Source organism: Cryptomeria japonica, chromosome 5 (assembly GCF_030272615.1).
Source record: "Cryptomeria japonica chromosome 5, Sugi_1.0, whole genome shotgun sequence".
NCBI lineage: Eukaryota > Viridiplantae > Streptophyta > Pinopsida > Cupressales > Cupressaceae > Cryptomeria > Cryptomeria japonica.
The window spans coordinates 822,743,544-822,758,078 of record NC_081409.1 but is presented as its reverse complement, the minus strand read 5'-3'; positions in this window follow the sequence as shown (position 1 = coordinate 822,758,078).

Sequence of the window (14,535 nt, the reverse complement as noted above, 5' to 3'; positions counted from 1 at the left end):
GGAGGCCTTCTCCCTGAGCATTTTTCCTTTAGTCGCCAAGTCACATCTACTAGCCATTGAGCAACTTTTTGTTGCAACTTGGCGACAACCATTGATCCCCTTCATATCACCGTTGATCTTTGTTGATTTTCTCAACCCTTAGCCCCTCTATCACTTTATCTTTTGATGGGCCTGACACATGGCATCCCCTGATTGGCTCCAGGGTCCCAATCCTACCACCTCAACACGGCTTGGACTCACAGCCGAAATGAAATCATGACTGTCTGATCAACCTTCATCTGCTCACTTAGCGGGCCCCAACACTCGGTCACCAAGTCGCTGCAAATAATCATCGCACATCTTTCGATCACGATATGGCAACCACAGTTTGATCAACTCGGTTGACCATTGGATCTTTCTCAACCTGTTTGATCCTTATCTCTTTGTGAGTGGCTCTCTCTTACACCATGTTGTCACCACATAGAACCCTTTGATTGGCTCCAGAGTTCACAACTGGGTGCCACCTATCGCAAGGGTAATCATTCTGAGATCACTACTCTAACACCTTAGTATGGCCTCTACTAACCACCAAAATAAACCATTTGCCTTAACCACTTGCATTAACTATCGGCCATGGTTCATCGTTGGAATGGAGCTCTTTTTTGTCGTGGGGTCGTGAGGAATATGCCAACTAGCAGTTTCTCATTGTGACCTAGAGACCACCATTGGATCATCTATAGATCGACTCGCTCGTGAGGTCTCTAGTCTTTTGGGTGTTAGCATTTTATGCTAGCGAGTCAGAGACTGGGTTTAAGTTGTGAGGTCTCAAATTGGTGTTTTCTGTTCACCCCTTCTACTACAAAATTAGGATGCTCTGAGATGCACGCATATGCAGGGGACCCACCACCTACTTGATTAACCACTTTCCAAAAGCCTGAAAGCATTGACACTAAGGATATGTGCGGCTTTGTATTTAAATACTAAAACACTCCTCCCTACCACCAATATGGGATAAATGGTTTATGCCTGGCTCTATGCTTGAAAACCCTCTGGGTCCTTTTCTCTGTCATGTGACTTCCTACCATTTGTTTTTTCCTGAAGGTTTTTGAGCCTCTTCAAGAACCACGCAAGGGCACTTGCAATACACCAACTGATTGCATTTACTTGGAAATTTCACACGAGGGGAGGATGAAAACTAGGTTTTGTTTTGTCCTTCCTTGAAATAAATCCTTATCGATCTGGCGCATTAGGTAGTCCTGTGATAGCAGATGCAAAAATTAGAAATGGGCCTCCCAAATTCATCAAATTTTTATAGGTCCCAATAGTGGCTCTGACTGGGGATGGTTGGACACAAGACCAACACAAGAATTTAGCAAAACTCTAGGATGCAGACCACTCCGAAACAAATGACTTCACCTAAATTCAAAACAGGGGCTCCTTGTTCAAAGAAAATATTCAACTGAAAGGAAATATATACAGCCTACAACTATTGTGCATAGACTAAAACAAATCAAGAGAAGTAATATTTCAGGAATTGTCCATGCACTGGAAATTCCTGTACTTCGCCATTCATTCTTTGCAAGAAGTATGAATCCTTTCCAATGACATCACAAACAACTAAAGGGCCTATTCACAGTGATTCAAATTTCTTATGCTTGCCTTTGTCTTGGCCTTTTGCATTCCAATGCAACACCATGTTATCAATCTGGAACTTTCTTATACTAGTCCTTTTATAAAAAAGGTACTTCGATTGTAATTGAAGTTTCATGTTCCTTTTATGGGTTGCGGTCCTCATTTCCTCCAGCTCCACCAACTAAATTATTCTTTCTTCCATGGGTTCAGACATTCCTAATTCTTCAATCTAAAAAAATTGGTAAACTGGAAGCAAATTATTCATAGGTAACCTGGCCTGCACTCCATGAACTAGCTCAAAAGGGGACATACCAATGGCCTTTTTTATAGTCACCCTGTCAGCCCATAAAGCTAATTTGAGCTTTTGATCCTAGGACCTTTTATTTTCCTCTAGGATCTTCTTGATGATATTGAGGAGACTTTTATTACTCGATTCTGCCTAGTCATTTCCCTATGGGTGGTACGGTGAAGAGTATGACATAATAATCCCATCATTAGCACAGAATTTTGCAAACTCTTTAGACCTAAAGCACATAGTGTTATGCATGACTATTTTAGCTAGCACACCAAACATTGTCACTATATTATCCATCAACAAACTAATGACTACCTTACTAGTAGCCTGTTTGGTAGGTATGGCTTCAATCCACTTGGTGAAATAGTCTGTAGCCACTAGAATCCATCTTTGACCTCTGCTTGACTTTTCTATTATCTCTCTAATAAAATCAATGCACCATTGAACAAAAGGGGCTTCAATAGTAACAAAATTCAAAGGCAAAGCACCAACATACCTTAGTTTAGAAGAGAACCTTTGACAAGCATCACATTTTTTAACATATTTATGAGCATCCTTGAATAAAGTTGGCCAATAGTACCCTACTTGGATTATCCTACGAGTAGTAGTATTAGCTGAATAGTGGCCTCAACATACTCCACTGTGCATCTCTTTCAGAACCTTCTCATCTTGGGATTCATCCAAGAAAACCAGTAGCATCCCATCAAGATTCCTCCAATACAAGTCTCCTTGAATAAGAACATATTTCTATGATTTTAACTTTAATGTTCTCCTTTGGCCGTGTGTCATACCTTCTGGACATGAGGAATTCTTCAAGAAGTGTACCACATCAGAATACCATGGCTGCCTCTCAATGTTGGTTACAAAATCTTGTTCAATCTCAACATTATTTATGTTAATATCCTTAAAGTTTGTCTCAGTCATTAACTTGGATATACCTAGACCTCTTACCAGCTTTGTGATTTTGATCCCAAGATCAAACTCTTGTATTCTACTTATCCATTTGCATCTTTTTCTAGTTACTTCAGACCGGGACAGGATATCCTTAACAGTTGCATGTGGTACATAGGCTACAATTTGGGCATTTACTAGATAAGGATGAAATACTTTAATAGTCTTGACTAGAGCATATGCCTATTTTTCCATGATTTCATACTTCAACTCAACAACCTGTAAATATTTTCTATACAAAGCAATCAGATGTTCATACCCTTCATCATCCTTCTGTAGTAGAACTGTGGCTACTGTGTGATAAGAAGCAAAAGAAAATAATGAGAAAGGCTTACTGTAATCAAGTGATTTTAGCATTGATGCTTCCTGAATATCCTTCTTAATTCTGTCAAAAGCCTATGCAGCTTCTTCATCCCAAGAAAACTTTGCATCTTTCTTCAAAAGCTTCACAATGGGCTTGACAATCTAACAAAATTCACCTTGCCCAAGAAATATGGAATCCCTTTAACATTCTTTCACCGAGGTACATTATTTATAGCTTTGATCCTTTCAGGTTCTATCCTAACCCCTTCCTTGGAGAGAATATTCCCTAATAGTTTTCCTTAAGTCACTGCAAAATGACATTTTTTGGGCTCAAGGATACACCAAACTCCAGAGCCTTGCAAAAGACCCTTTCCAAGTGACCGCAGTGATCAACTGCCTTATTTGAGAAACACGTCAAATCATCCTAGTAAACAACCATTATGATGTTGATAAACTCCTTCAAAGCTACATCCATTTCTCTCTGAAAAGTAGCTCCAGCATTCTTTAAACCGAATGGCATTCTCACATACACATAAGTCCCCCAAGGGGTAGTAAAAGCAGTCTTAAATTGTTCAGATTCTTTTACTAGTACCTGATTGTAATGTGAGAACCCATCCATCATTGACAATAGATCACAACGTGTTACCGTTTGTAACATGGCTTCCATATTTGGGGAAGAATAATTGTCTCTTTTAAAGAGGAAACATTCAGATTTCTAAAATCTACACAAAGCCTTATATCCCCATTCTTCTTTCTGACAAGGACCAAGTTGGATACCCATGAAGAATGTCTTATGGGTTTTATAATCCCCCCTTCCCTTAACTTGGTCAATTCTTGTTGCATTCTGGTCTCCAAAAGGGGGTTAATAGATCTTTGCTTTTGTCAAAAAAGGCTTAGGATAAGTTGTTGGCATTTCAGTAGAAAAAAAGATTGTTAGCATTTCAATAAGGATATTGAGAAGGTTGTTGAAGATTATTGATATAACTAAAGAAGGATGATTACTATCTTAATAATATTATTTTGTCATTGATGTCAAGAAATTGATTTTCTGATTCAGTATGATTTTATCATATCTTAAGAAGTATGTTTTGATGAAAATTAAGAAGTCAGTAAAGTGACATAGAAAGAATGTGATAATAAAGGGGAGAAATGAGTTATTCAATGGGAAACTATTACCAAGTTAGACAATGATGAGATCATGTTGTTTTGATTATTTTGATATCCTAAATATGATGTTTAATACTGTACTATGTTGCCAAGAAAAGAACCTAGTCAGTAAACCCTAAGGAACCTAGTCAGTAAACCCTAAGGTTATCGATATCAGTTAAAGAAGGTAGAATGTCTACCGAGTGAAGTTCAGTGTTAACTGAGTAACATCCGAGTTATAACAAATCACATTAGATGAATACAAGCATTATTTAATGAAGGACAATGATGAGTTGGAGTTGATTAAATAATTGGTATGTCGTGCATAAAGTTTGTTAAGGATATATGGCAATGGAAGATCAGGAGGAAGATCTACAACTCGGATTGAATCGCAATAACCTTGTGCAAGTTCCAAGAAAGGAATGCAAGTCCCAAGGTAAGGTAAAACATTTTCAGTTTGAAGGATACATTGAACCTGGTCAAGTTTGAAGATCTGATGGCTAAGATTGATCATGGGAAATGTGATCAAGGAGATTAAGTGGTTAGAATTGTTTATAAGTAAGGAATTATTGATGAACAATGTATGGGGGCAAATGTAAGCACATTGATGCTACAGTAATGTTTACCGAGCACAGAAGCTTGGAGATCTGATTGAAGAACAGATTGAGCCCAGCAAGCCCTACAAGGGACAAGATAAGTCTTATGACAAGATTGTTTTGAGCAAATAGGATCTGCTTTAGCATTTCATATGTGAAGTTGCAGATATATTTTATTATTGTTTTTTATGTTGTAAGTGACAGAAAATCTATTAACCGAGTGGACTTAATAGTCTTATTTATAAATCCTCTAGCAAGGTAACATTCTAAATGAGTGTTTGAAATCCTTTGACAAGGTCACTTCTAACAAAGTGCAAGATCCTAATAGATCTGAGGGAAATCCCTTAACCGGGTCACATCTAGCAATGTGTTTGTAATCTTTAATAGGATTTGCTTTTAACCGAGCATACTCTAGAAGAGTATATTTCTTAGTGGGTTTGAAATCCCACAGTGTCTTTTCTCTATTTGGGTTTCCACATTAAATCTGGTATTATATGTGTTGTGATGTTATATGTTCATGAGTTTAAATGTTTTATAGTTTTTTATAGTATATGCTACCGAGGTTGAATTTGTTGAATACATCGAAGATTAAGTTTGTATGATTCAGCCCCCCCCCCCGCTCTCATCTTATTATCTATTGACTTAGAGCTTTACAATTGGCATCTGTACTTAACAATTGGTATCAGAGCTTTGGACTCTACAAGAAAAGTTTAAAGGAGCTTGAGGCAAAGATCTGAAGATGTATAAAAGGGATGCACCAAAGCTGAACAAGTCAAGTTTCTCCACATGATAGAAAAGGATGAAGCTACACTTATCAAGAACTGGAGAATATGCAACATATTATTTGGAGAATGATTACATTGTACCGAGCACCTACCCAATGACAATGGAGGAGATAAAAGAAAAGCAAGAGCATACTCAAGCTATGATTGAAATAACATCAGCATTGACCAACACAGAGTTTAATGATCTAGAAGGTTGTAATGATGCAAAGGCAATGTGGTCTAAGCTCATATCTGTGTATGGTGGTGATGAACATGTTCAAAGAGAAAAGGTAGATAGTCTAAGAGGACAACTTGAATCCATGAGAATGAATGAAGGAGAAAACATAACACAATACAGTACAAGGTTAAAAGAGATTGTCAATCAAATTAAAGGAGCAGGTGGAACTATTGAAGAAAAGGATGTAACAAGTAAGTTATTGAGAACCCTTCTACCAGCTTATGCTATTCGATTCTCTATAATCAATGAATTAAGGTCTGTACCAAACATGCCAATCTCTTTGGATGCTACTATCGGTAAGCTGCATGCATTTGAGTTAAGTAATTTTGATAACAGTTGGTCTTCAGTAAATAAAGTTGAATCTACATTCAATTCTTTTCATCTTGGTGAATCTAATGATTATAATGATAGAATGAATAAGTATTCTAAAGGAAATCATAGTGGATCCAGTGAAAGATTTCGTAAAAATATGGAAGAAGTACACAAACTATATGAGGAAACTAGAAAGCAAGAAGAGTTTGAAGCACTATTGGCCAGGAGGTTACCGAGAGGCAAAGGTAAGTATAAAGAAAAGCTACCTTTGAAATGTTTCAATTGTGATAAAATAGGACATATGGCTTCTAACTATCCTGACAGAGAATCTAGTGAAAAGAGAGAATACCGAGAAGACAGACAGAAAGAAAATCACTACAGAGGACACTGAGACTGCAGAAGGAGAGGTAGAAAGACATGCTTAGTAGCTGATGAGGAATCCAATGATGATAAATCTGATGAAACTGAAATAGAGGAAGTTGTTTATGTGGCTATTAAAGATGGATCATATGAAGAAAGGTATGAAGAAAAAGCCCTAGTATCTCACATAAATAATAATGATTCTTGGATCATAGACAGTGGATGCTCTCATCACATGACAAGTGATAAACACAAGTTTGTTAAACTAGAAGATTATGATGGAGGTTATATAAGATTTGATAATGATGCCCCATGTCCGGTGAAAGGTAAAGGTTCTATCACACTTCTTGACAATGCTAAATGTGATGATGTATATTGGGTTGAAGGTTTGAAATACAATTTGTTGAGTGTAGGACAACTAAACAATACAAGATACCGAATAGAATTTCAGAAGGGAATTGTCAAAGTTCATGACAAACATGGAAAGTTAGCTACTACCAGGACTCAAACAAGAGGTAATACATTTCATCTTGACTCAACTTGGAACAAATGTATATATGCTAAAATAGAAGAAACCTGGTTATGGCATAAAAGGTTTTGTCATGTAAATTTTGATAATCTGATCAAAATAAGTAAGAAGCATTGTGTAAAAGGTCTACCAAGCTTTGAAAAACCTGAGAATGCTATGTGCCGAGGATGCCAAATGGGTAAGATGACAAGATTAAGCTTTACAAGTAAGTCCTACACCTCTAAAGGAATTTTAGATCTTGTACACATTGATCTTTGTGGTCCCATGAAAGTTCAGAGTTATTATGGTGATAAATATTTCATATTATTTGTGGATGATTACTTAAGGATGATGTCAATAATGTTTTTAAAAGAAAAATCAGAAGCTTTTCAAATGTTTAAATGGTACAAGGTAAGAGTTGAAAATGAAACAGGAAGACAGTTGAAATGTCTTAGATCTGATAGAGGAGGAGAGTTCACTTCTGACGAATTTAACTTATACTACAATGATCGTGGTATAAAAAGGCAAGTATTTGCACTGAGAACTCCATAGCAAAATGGGATAGCTAAGAGAAGAAATAGATCTATTGTAGATTGTGTCAGAACCCTGATGATTGAAAAGAAGGTACCTCAAACATTCTAAAGAGAAGCAATAAGCACTGCAGTCTACACCCTGAACTATGTACAACTAAAGAAAGAAACTATGAAGACACCATATGAAATATGGTATGACAAGAAACCTAATGTAAGTTACTTTAAAATCTTTGGAAGTAGATGCTATGTTCACAAAGATGATAGAAATGGGAAGTTTGATCAGAAAAGCGAGGAAGGAACATTCCTTGGTTACTCTTCTAGAAGTAAAGCATTTAAATGTCTGATCAAATCATCTAACAAAATAGTGGAAAGTGCAAATGTGAAAATTGATGAATTTGCAGAAAGAAATGATGAAGGAAATTCCAAAGAACTGGAGAATTATGAAGAATTTGTGTATGTTCAACCAAGATGTCCTACCAAGAAAGTTGCTAAAGAACCTGAAGATTGTATTCGGTTACCGAGTGATGAAGAAGATCATACAGAGCCTACCGAGCCTATATTAGCCAAATATGTCAGAAGAAATCATGCATCAAGTCAAATTATAAGAGATAAGGATGATCCAGTAATGACAAGGAACAAACTAAGACAGAACACATGTCTGATATCTGAATTTGAACTGAGAATAGTAAAAGAGGCATTTAACAATGAAGATTGGGTAAATGCTATGACAGAAGAGATTGATCAAATCAAGAAGAATGAAACATGGACATTGGTTCTAAGACCAAAGGACAAAAATATAATCAGTACAAAATGGATTTTCAGAAACAAGCTAAATGAAAAAGGTGAGGTCATTCGGAACAAAGCAAGACTAGTTTGCAAAGGATATGCTCAAGAAGAAGAAATAGATTATGGTGAGACTTTTGCACCTGCGGCTAGACTTGAGGGAGTAAGAACATTGTTGGCATATGCTGCTTTCAAATATTTCAAAGTATATCAGATGGATGTTAAATTTGCTTTTTGGAATGGTATATTAGAAGAAGAAGTTTACATTGAACAACCTGAAGGATTTGTTGAAGACAAGAATAAAGATCAGGTATGTAAATTGAACAAAGCTTTATATGGTCTAAAGAAAGCACCCAGATCATGGTACGAAAGATTACACTCTTACTTAATCAAGATTGGTTTTATAAGGACAAGTGAAAACAACAACATGTATATGAAGAATGATGAGAACAATGGTATACTGTTTTCAGCCATGTTTGCTAATGATATTATTTTTTGTGGAAATGATTCTCAATGCAAGAACTTTGGAAATGAAATGTGCAAAGAATTTGAGATGTCATTAATTGGTGAGATAAAGTATTTCATAGGTTTACAAAAACTGCAAATGAAAAATGAGATTTTCATTACTCAATCCAAGTATATAAAGGAAATCCTGAAGAAATTTGGAATGGAGGATTCTAATCCGGTAAGTACTCCTATGACTACCAACTGTAAACTATTAAAGAATGATGAATCTACATCTGTTGATGAGACACTTTATCGATCTATGATTGGAAAGTTGCAATATGTTGTTCACAACAAACCGGATATAGCACATGCAGTAGACATAGTTGCAAGATTTTTTGTAGATCCCAAAGAAACCCATATGACAGCAATCAAAAGAATTTTTAGATACCTCAGAGGCACTAAAGATTATGGTTTAGTATATGAAAAGAGGAATGATTTTGATTTAAAAGTTTATACTGATGTTGATTGGGCAGGAAACATTGATGACTAGAAAAGCACAAGTGGTGGAGCTTTCTTCTTAGGAAATAGACTAGCAAGTTGGCTTAGCAAGAAACAAGGATGCATTTCAAAGTCAATAGCTGAAGCTGAATATGTCACTGCAGCATTGAATTGTACCAACATAGCATGGATGAAACAACTTTTGGAAGGTATAAATGAAAAGGTTACCAAGCCAGTAATTATATTTTGTGATAACACTAGTGTCATTAACATTTCAAAGAATCTGGTAATGCACTCTAAGACAAAGCATATCTCTATAAAGTATCATTATCTCAGAGAAGAAGTTCAAGAGAAGAATGTTATGCTGGAATATATCAGTTCAAAGGAGCAAATTGCAGACATCTTCACCAAGCCACTACCAAAAGACACTTTTGAGTATTTCAGAAGCAAGTTGGGGGTCTACCCCTATCTTCTACTCACTGACAAAGTTCGATGAAAGCATCAATTAACTGATTTCATAGAATATTATTTGTGGATTAATGCTGATTTACGCACTTTAGGAGATTTTATAAAGGTGTGTAGGGAATTATGAATAGAAACAAGTTTCTCTAAATGAGTCCAAGATGATACATGTGTAACACAGTGAGGCAATCACTTCACAGGTGAAGGAACCCTAAATTATTTTTCTTTTTAGCATTGTTGTCAAAGGGGGAGAAGACTAAATAGAGTAAATCAAGAAGATAATAGAAGACTAATGACTGGGGGAGAAGATTTTCTAGAGAAGACTTTAGACATAGCTGAAGAAGTTGATACAACAATTTGAACTTGAATCAACTAAATCAAATCAAGATGGTTTTGCATTCAATGCCAAAGGGGGAGATTGTTGGCATTTCAGTAGAAAGAAAGATTGTTAGCATTTCAATAAGGATATTGAGAAGGTTGTTGAAGATTATTGATATAATTGAAGAAGGATGTTTACTATCACTAGTACATTCGGTTCAAGATTTCGATGGCAAATCGTTGGAATTCCGACCAAATTTCCTCGCATTACCGACAAAAAAAGTCATCAAAAACTTTGTGTTAGAAGTTCTGACTATCCTTGTGGTTGTCGCAATTCCGACATCACCTCCAACCTTTCCAAAGGCCACCATGGATGCTCATACCCTGAAAGAATACTATCACGATCTCGGCCTATCGTTAGAATTTTGACTCCAAAGGATAAAATTCTGACAGAGGAGTGTCGTCGGATGCACAAAATCCTTGTCGGGCATTTCATTAGTTGTCATTGGAATTCTGACGGTGAGAGATGATGTGGGTCAAACAACATTGCTATCAGTGAATGAAAGCATTGAACGAGTTCTATTTTTAAAAATTGCATTAAACATTTTAATTTATTTGATTCAATGTTATTTGCAAAAAATGATTATCAATGATGTTTCCTTTCTCCAAGAATTGTCTAGGATCTTTCCGTCAGATAATATGCAACATCGAATGACTAAATTTTTTCTTTACAAATGCTTATTTAATTTAATTATTATCTGCGCGTGAATTAAAATTTATATTTGTATGGAAGCAAAACATACAAGCTAAAGAGTCATGTGCAAGCAAATTTCCTAAAAGAAAGCAAGCAGGCATAATCTTGAATGACATGGAAACAAGCTCATCAACTGCCTAGAAGAGAGAAATTGGAGAATGGCAAAGGAAAGTGTTTAAGGGTGATAAATAGATAGATAGTATGCAATACAAAGAAACAATGTCTGGAGTGTCTGATGTGAATTTATGTCCGGAGGGACTAACTATTTTTGGAGTTCCTGTGAAACCTATTAGGCCACGCTTGGAGGAAATCAATGTGTTCATGCAAGGAGCACCTTTTTTCTATTATGAGAATGATACTTTTGCACCAAGGGATATTTGGAAGTCAATATCCAAAAATTTCTATAGTGTGGAACAAGAGTTGGCGGACTCAAAGTATAATTGTCAGCTTTTAGAAGACCAAGAGGTTATGTACACAATCTCCCAATAGAAGAGCAATTTCAAGAATTACCTCTCACCCCCATGACTATTCAAGAAGCACTTCCTCAAACAGAGGACTATTGGCCTCCATGGGATTAAAGAAAAAAATTAAAGCATAGACTCTAGACGATGTGGTGGTGTCCTTCGTGAAGAACTCTACACTATAATTGAAAATTCACGAGGGAAACTACAAGATAGTGAAGAGAAAAACAATCTTGAAAAGTGGGAAGAATGGATCTTGGTTTGGGTGGGGCCAAGTCAGGTGGCTCCTCTAGAGGTTGACGAGATAGAAATCATATTAGGATTTGAAAAAGGTCACACTCGTGGAACTTCATGTGCGAGTGATTGATTGTGGTGTTTGGGTAATGCATTCCAAATAGATATAGTTGCATTTTTAATGGGTAATGTCTTGATTAAATACTTTTATCCTGATGGCATGCAACTATATCTATTTGGAATGTATTACCCAAACGCCACAATCGATCACTCGCACATGAAGTTCCACGAGTGTGATCTTTTTCAAATCCTAATATGATTTCTATCTCGTCAACCTCTAGAGGAGCCACCTGACTTGGCCCCACCCAAACCAAGATTCATTCTTCCCACTTTTCAAGATTGTATTTCTCTTCACTATCTTCCAGTTTCCCTTGTGAATTTTCAATTATAGTGCAAAGTTCTTCACGAAGGACACCACCACATCGTCTAGAGTCTATGCTTCAATTTTTTTCTTTGATCCCATGGAGGCCAATATTCCTTTGTCTGAGGAAGTGCTTCTTGAATAGTCATGGGGGGGAGAGGTAATTCTTGAAATCGCTCTTCTATTGGGAGATTGTGTACATAACCTCTTGGTCTTCTGAAAGCTGACAATTATACTTTGAGTCCGCCAACTCTTGTTCCACAGTATAGAAATTTTTGGATATTGACTTCCAAATATCCCTCGGTGTAGAAGTATCATTCTCATAATAGAAAAAAGGTGCTCCTTGCGTGACCACATTGATTTCCTCCAAGCGTGGCCCAATAGGTTTCATAGGAACTCCAAAACCAATTAGTCCCTCCGGACATAAATTAGAGATGTCACATCAGACACTCCAAACATTGTTTGTTTGTATTGCATACTATCTATCTATTTATCACCCTTAAACACTTTCCTCTGCCATTCTACAATTGCTCTCTTCTAAGCAGCTGATGAGCTTGTTTCCATGTCATTCAAGATAATGCTTGCTTGCTTTCTTTTAGGAAATTTTCTTGCACATGACTCTTCAACTTGTATGTTCTGCTTCCATACAGATATAAATTTTAATTCATGCTTAGATAATAATTAAATAAAAAAAGCATTTGTAATGAAAAGATTTAGTCATTCGATGTTACATATTATCTGATGGAAAGATCCTAGACAATTCTTGGAGAAAGGAAACATCATTGATAATCATTTTTGGCAAATAACACTGAATCAAATAAATTAAAAATGTTTCATGTAATTTTTAAAAGTAGAACTCGTTCAATGCTTTCATGCATCGACGGCAAAGTTGTCTGACCCACACCATTATGCATAATAGAACAAATCAATATAATAGGCTATTATAAAGAATATATACAAAAATATGAAAGAGCATTAAATTACCATTACAAACCCATAAACCATTAAATAGTGAAAATAGATATAAATTTGTAAATGTCTCCCTATAAACACCACAACCATAACCAAAACAAAAAAAATTCTTACCCGCAAAAACTTAGCTAGTGAGTTGCAAATCTACAACATCTCTCAGATGATCAAACTGTTTCTTAATTTTGTTCTTTTGGTTAGTCAATGAATTTAGTTGCATGTTCAAGTTTTCTATTTGAAGCCTTCTGTTTCCCTATATTTGAGACATAATAAAATTCTTATGAGTAGGAAATTGATTCAAGAGTTACGTGTGAAGAATTTGGCAAAGCAAATGATGACAATCAAACTCAAATTTTATCTGTCTTGATTAAAGACTTTTATCCTGATGGCATTAAATTAAAGTTCTTTCTCTATTTTTTGGTGATCTCTAGAGTAGAGGTTGCTTTGCATCGACCTGGGATACATTTAACTTGTGTTATATTTGTCGAAATATGTATCCTAGGACGATGCAATGCAACCTCTGCTCCACCAATACCAGATAGAAGAGAAAGTACTTTAATTTAAAGCCATCATAATAAAATGCTTTCAAGACATATATTAGGTATAAAAGGAAGCCTACCCTATCATTTGAAGGGGTTTACCTACAATTCAAGTGATCTCTTAATTATAAAATCAATTCAATTCCAAGTGAACATGCAATCAAGCATTCATCAAGAATTGAAGGAGAAATCAAGTTAATAAAGATATTTAATAAAGATATCATCTTTTAAATTAAGAAATGGGCAGGAGATATCATCAGTTTAAAGTGTATTCATTTAGGGACCTTTCATAAAATATTCTCAACTTACATATCATAAAAGGATCTACTCCACCAATACCAGATAGAAGAGAAAGTACTTTAATTTAGAAACTTCCAACCAAATGTGATTAGTGAGTATAGATGTTGTAGTGCAACTGCCCAGGTACACATGCATGCAAAATATGTAAGCTTAGATAAGGCACATGAACTATTTGACATAATGACTCAAAGATCACCCAATATCCAATGACGGTTGGGAGAAAGAAAACATCAATTTTTTGATAATCTTAAATATTTCTTTATTCATCACTATAAATCTATTATGAATTTAGTCTCAATATTGTAGAAATTTATTCTATTATGAATGCAATATTTAGGGATGTAATCTTTATATTTTTTTTTTAATTAGGAAAAGGTCCTAATAGAATCCCCAACTAATTAATCTAGAGAAAGATACCACTAAAGAAAGAAATTCAATCCTCACCACTATGGTCTTGAAGGCTTTTAAGACACTTGGATTCCTATTTTGGCCCGCTTTTCCTTGAGCCTATGTTAAGATAGTAAACTAGTTTGAGAGAATCTATTGGGTGGGAAATTGTGTATGGTTGCAATTATTTTCATGCATGGAAAGTGATTTAAAATTTGGACAAATAGAGGATAAGTATTTCTTGAACCTTCAAGGACATGTCTAGAGCACCGCATGGATGTTTCTCCATTATTGAACTCTTTGAATATGTAAGTAAATTATTTTTGGTTGATGACACAGTAAGTG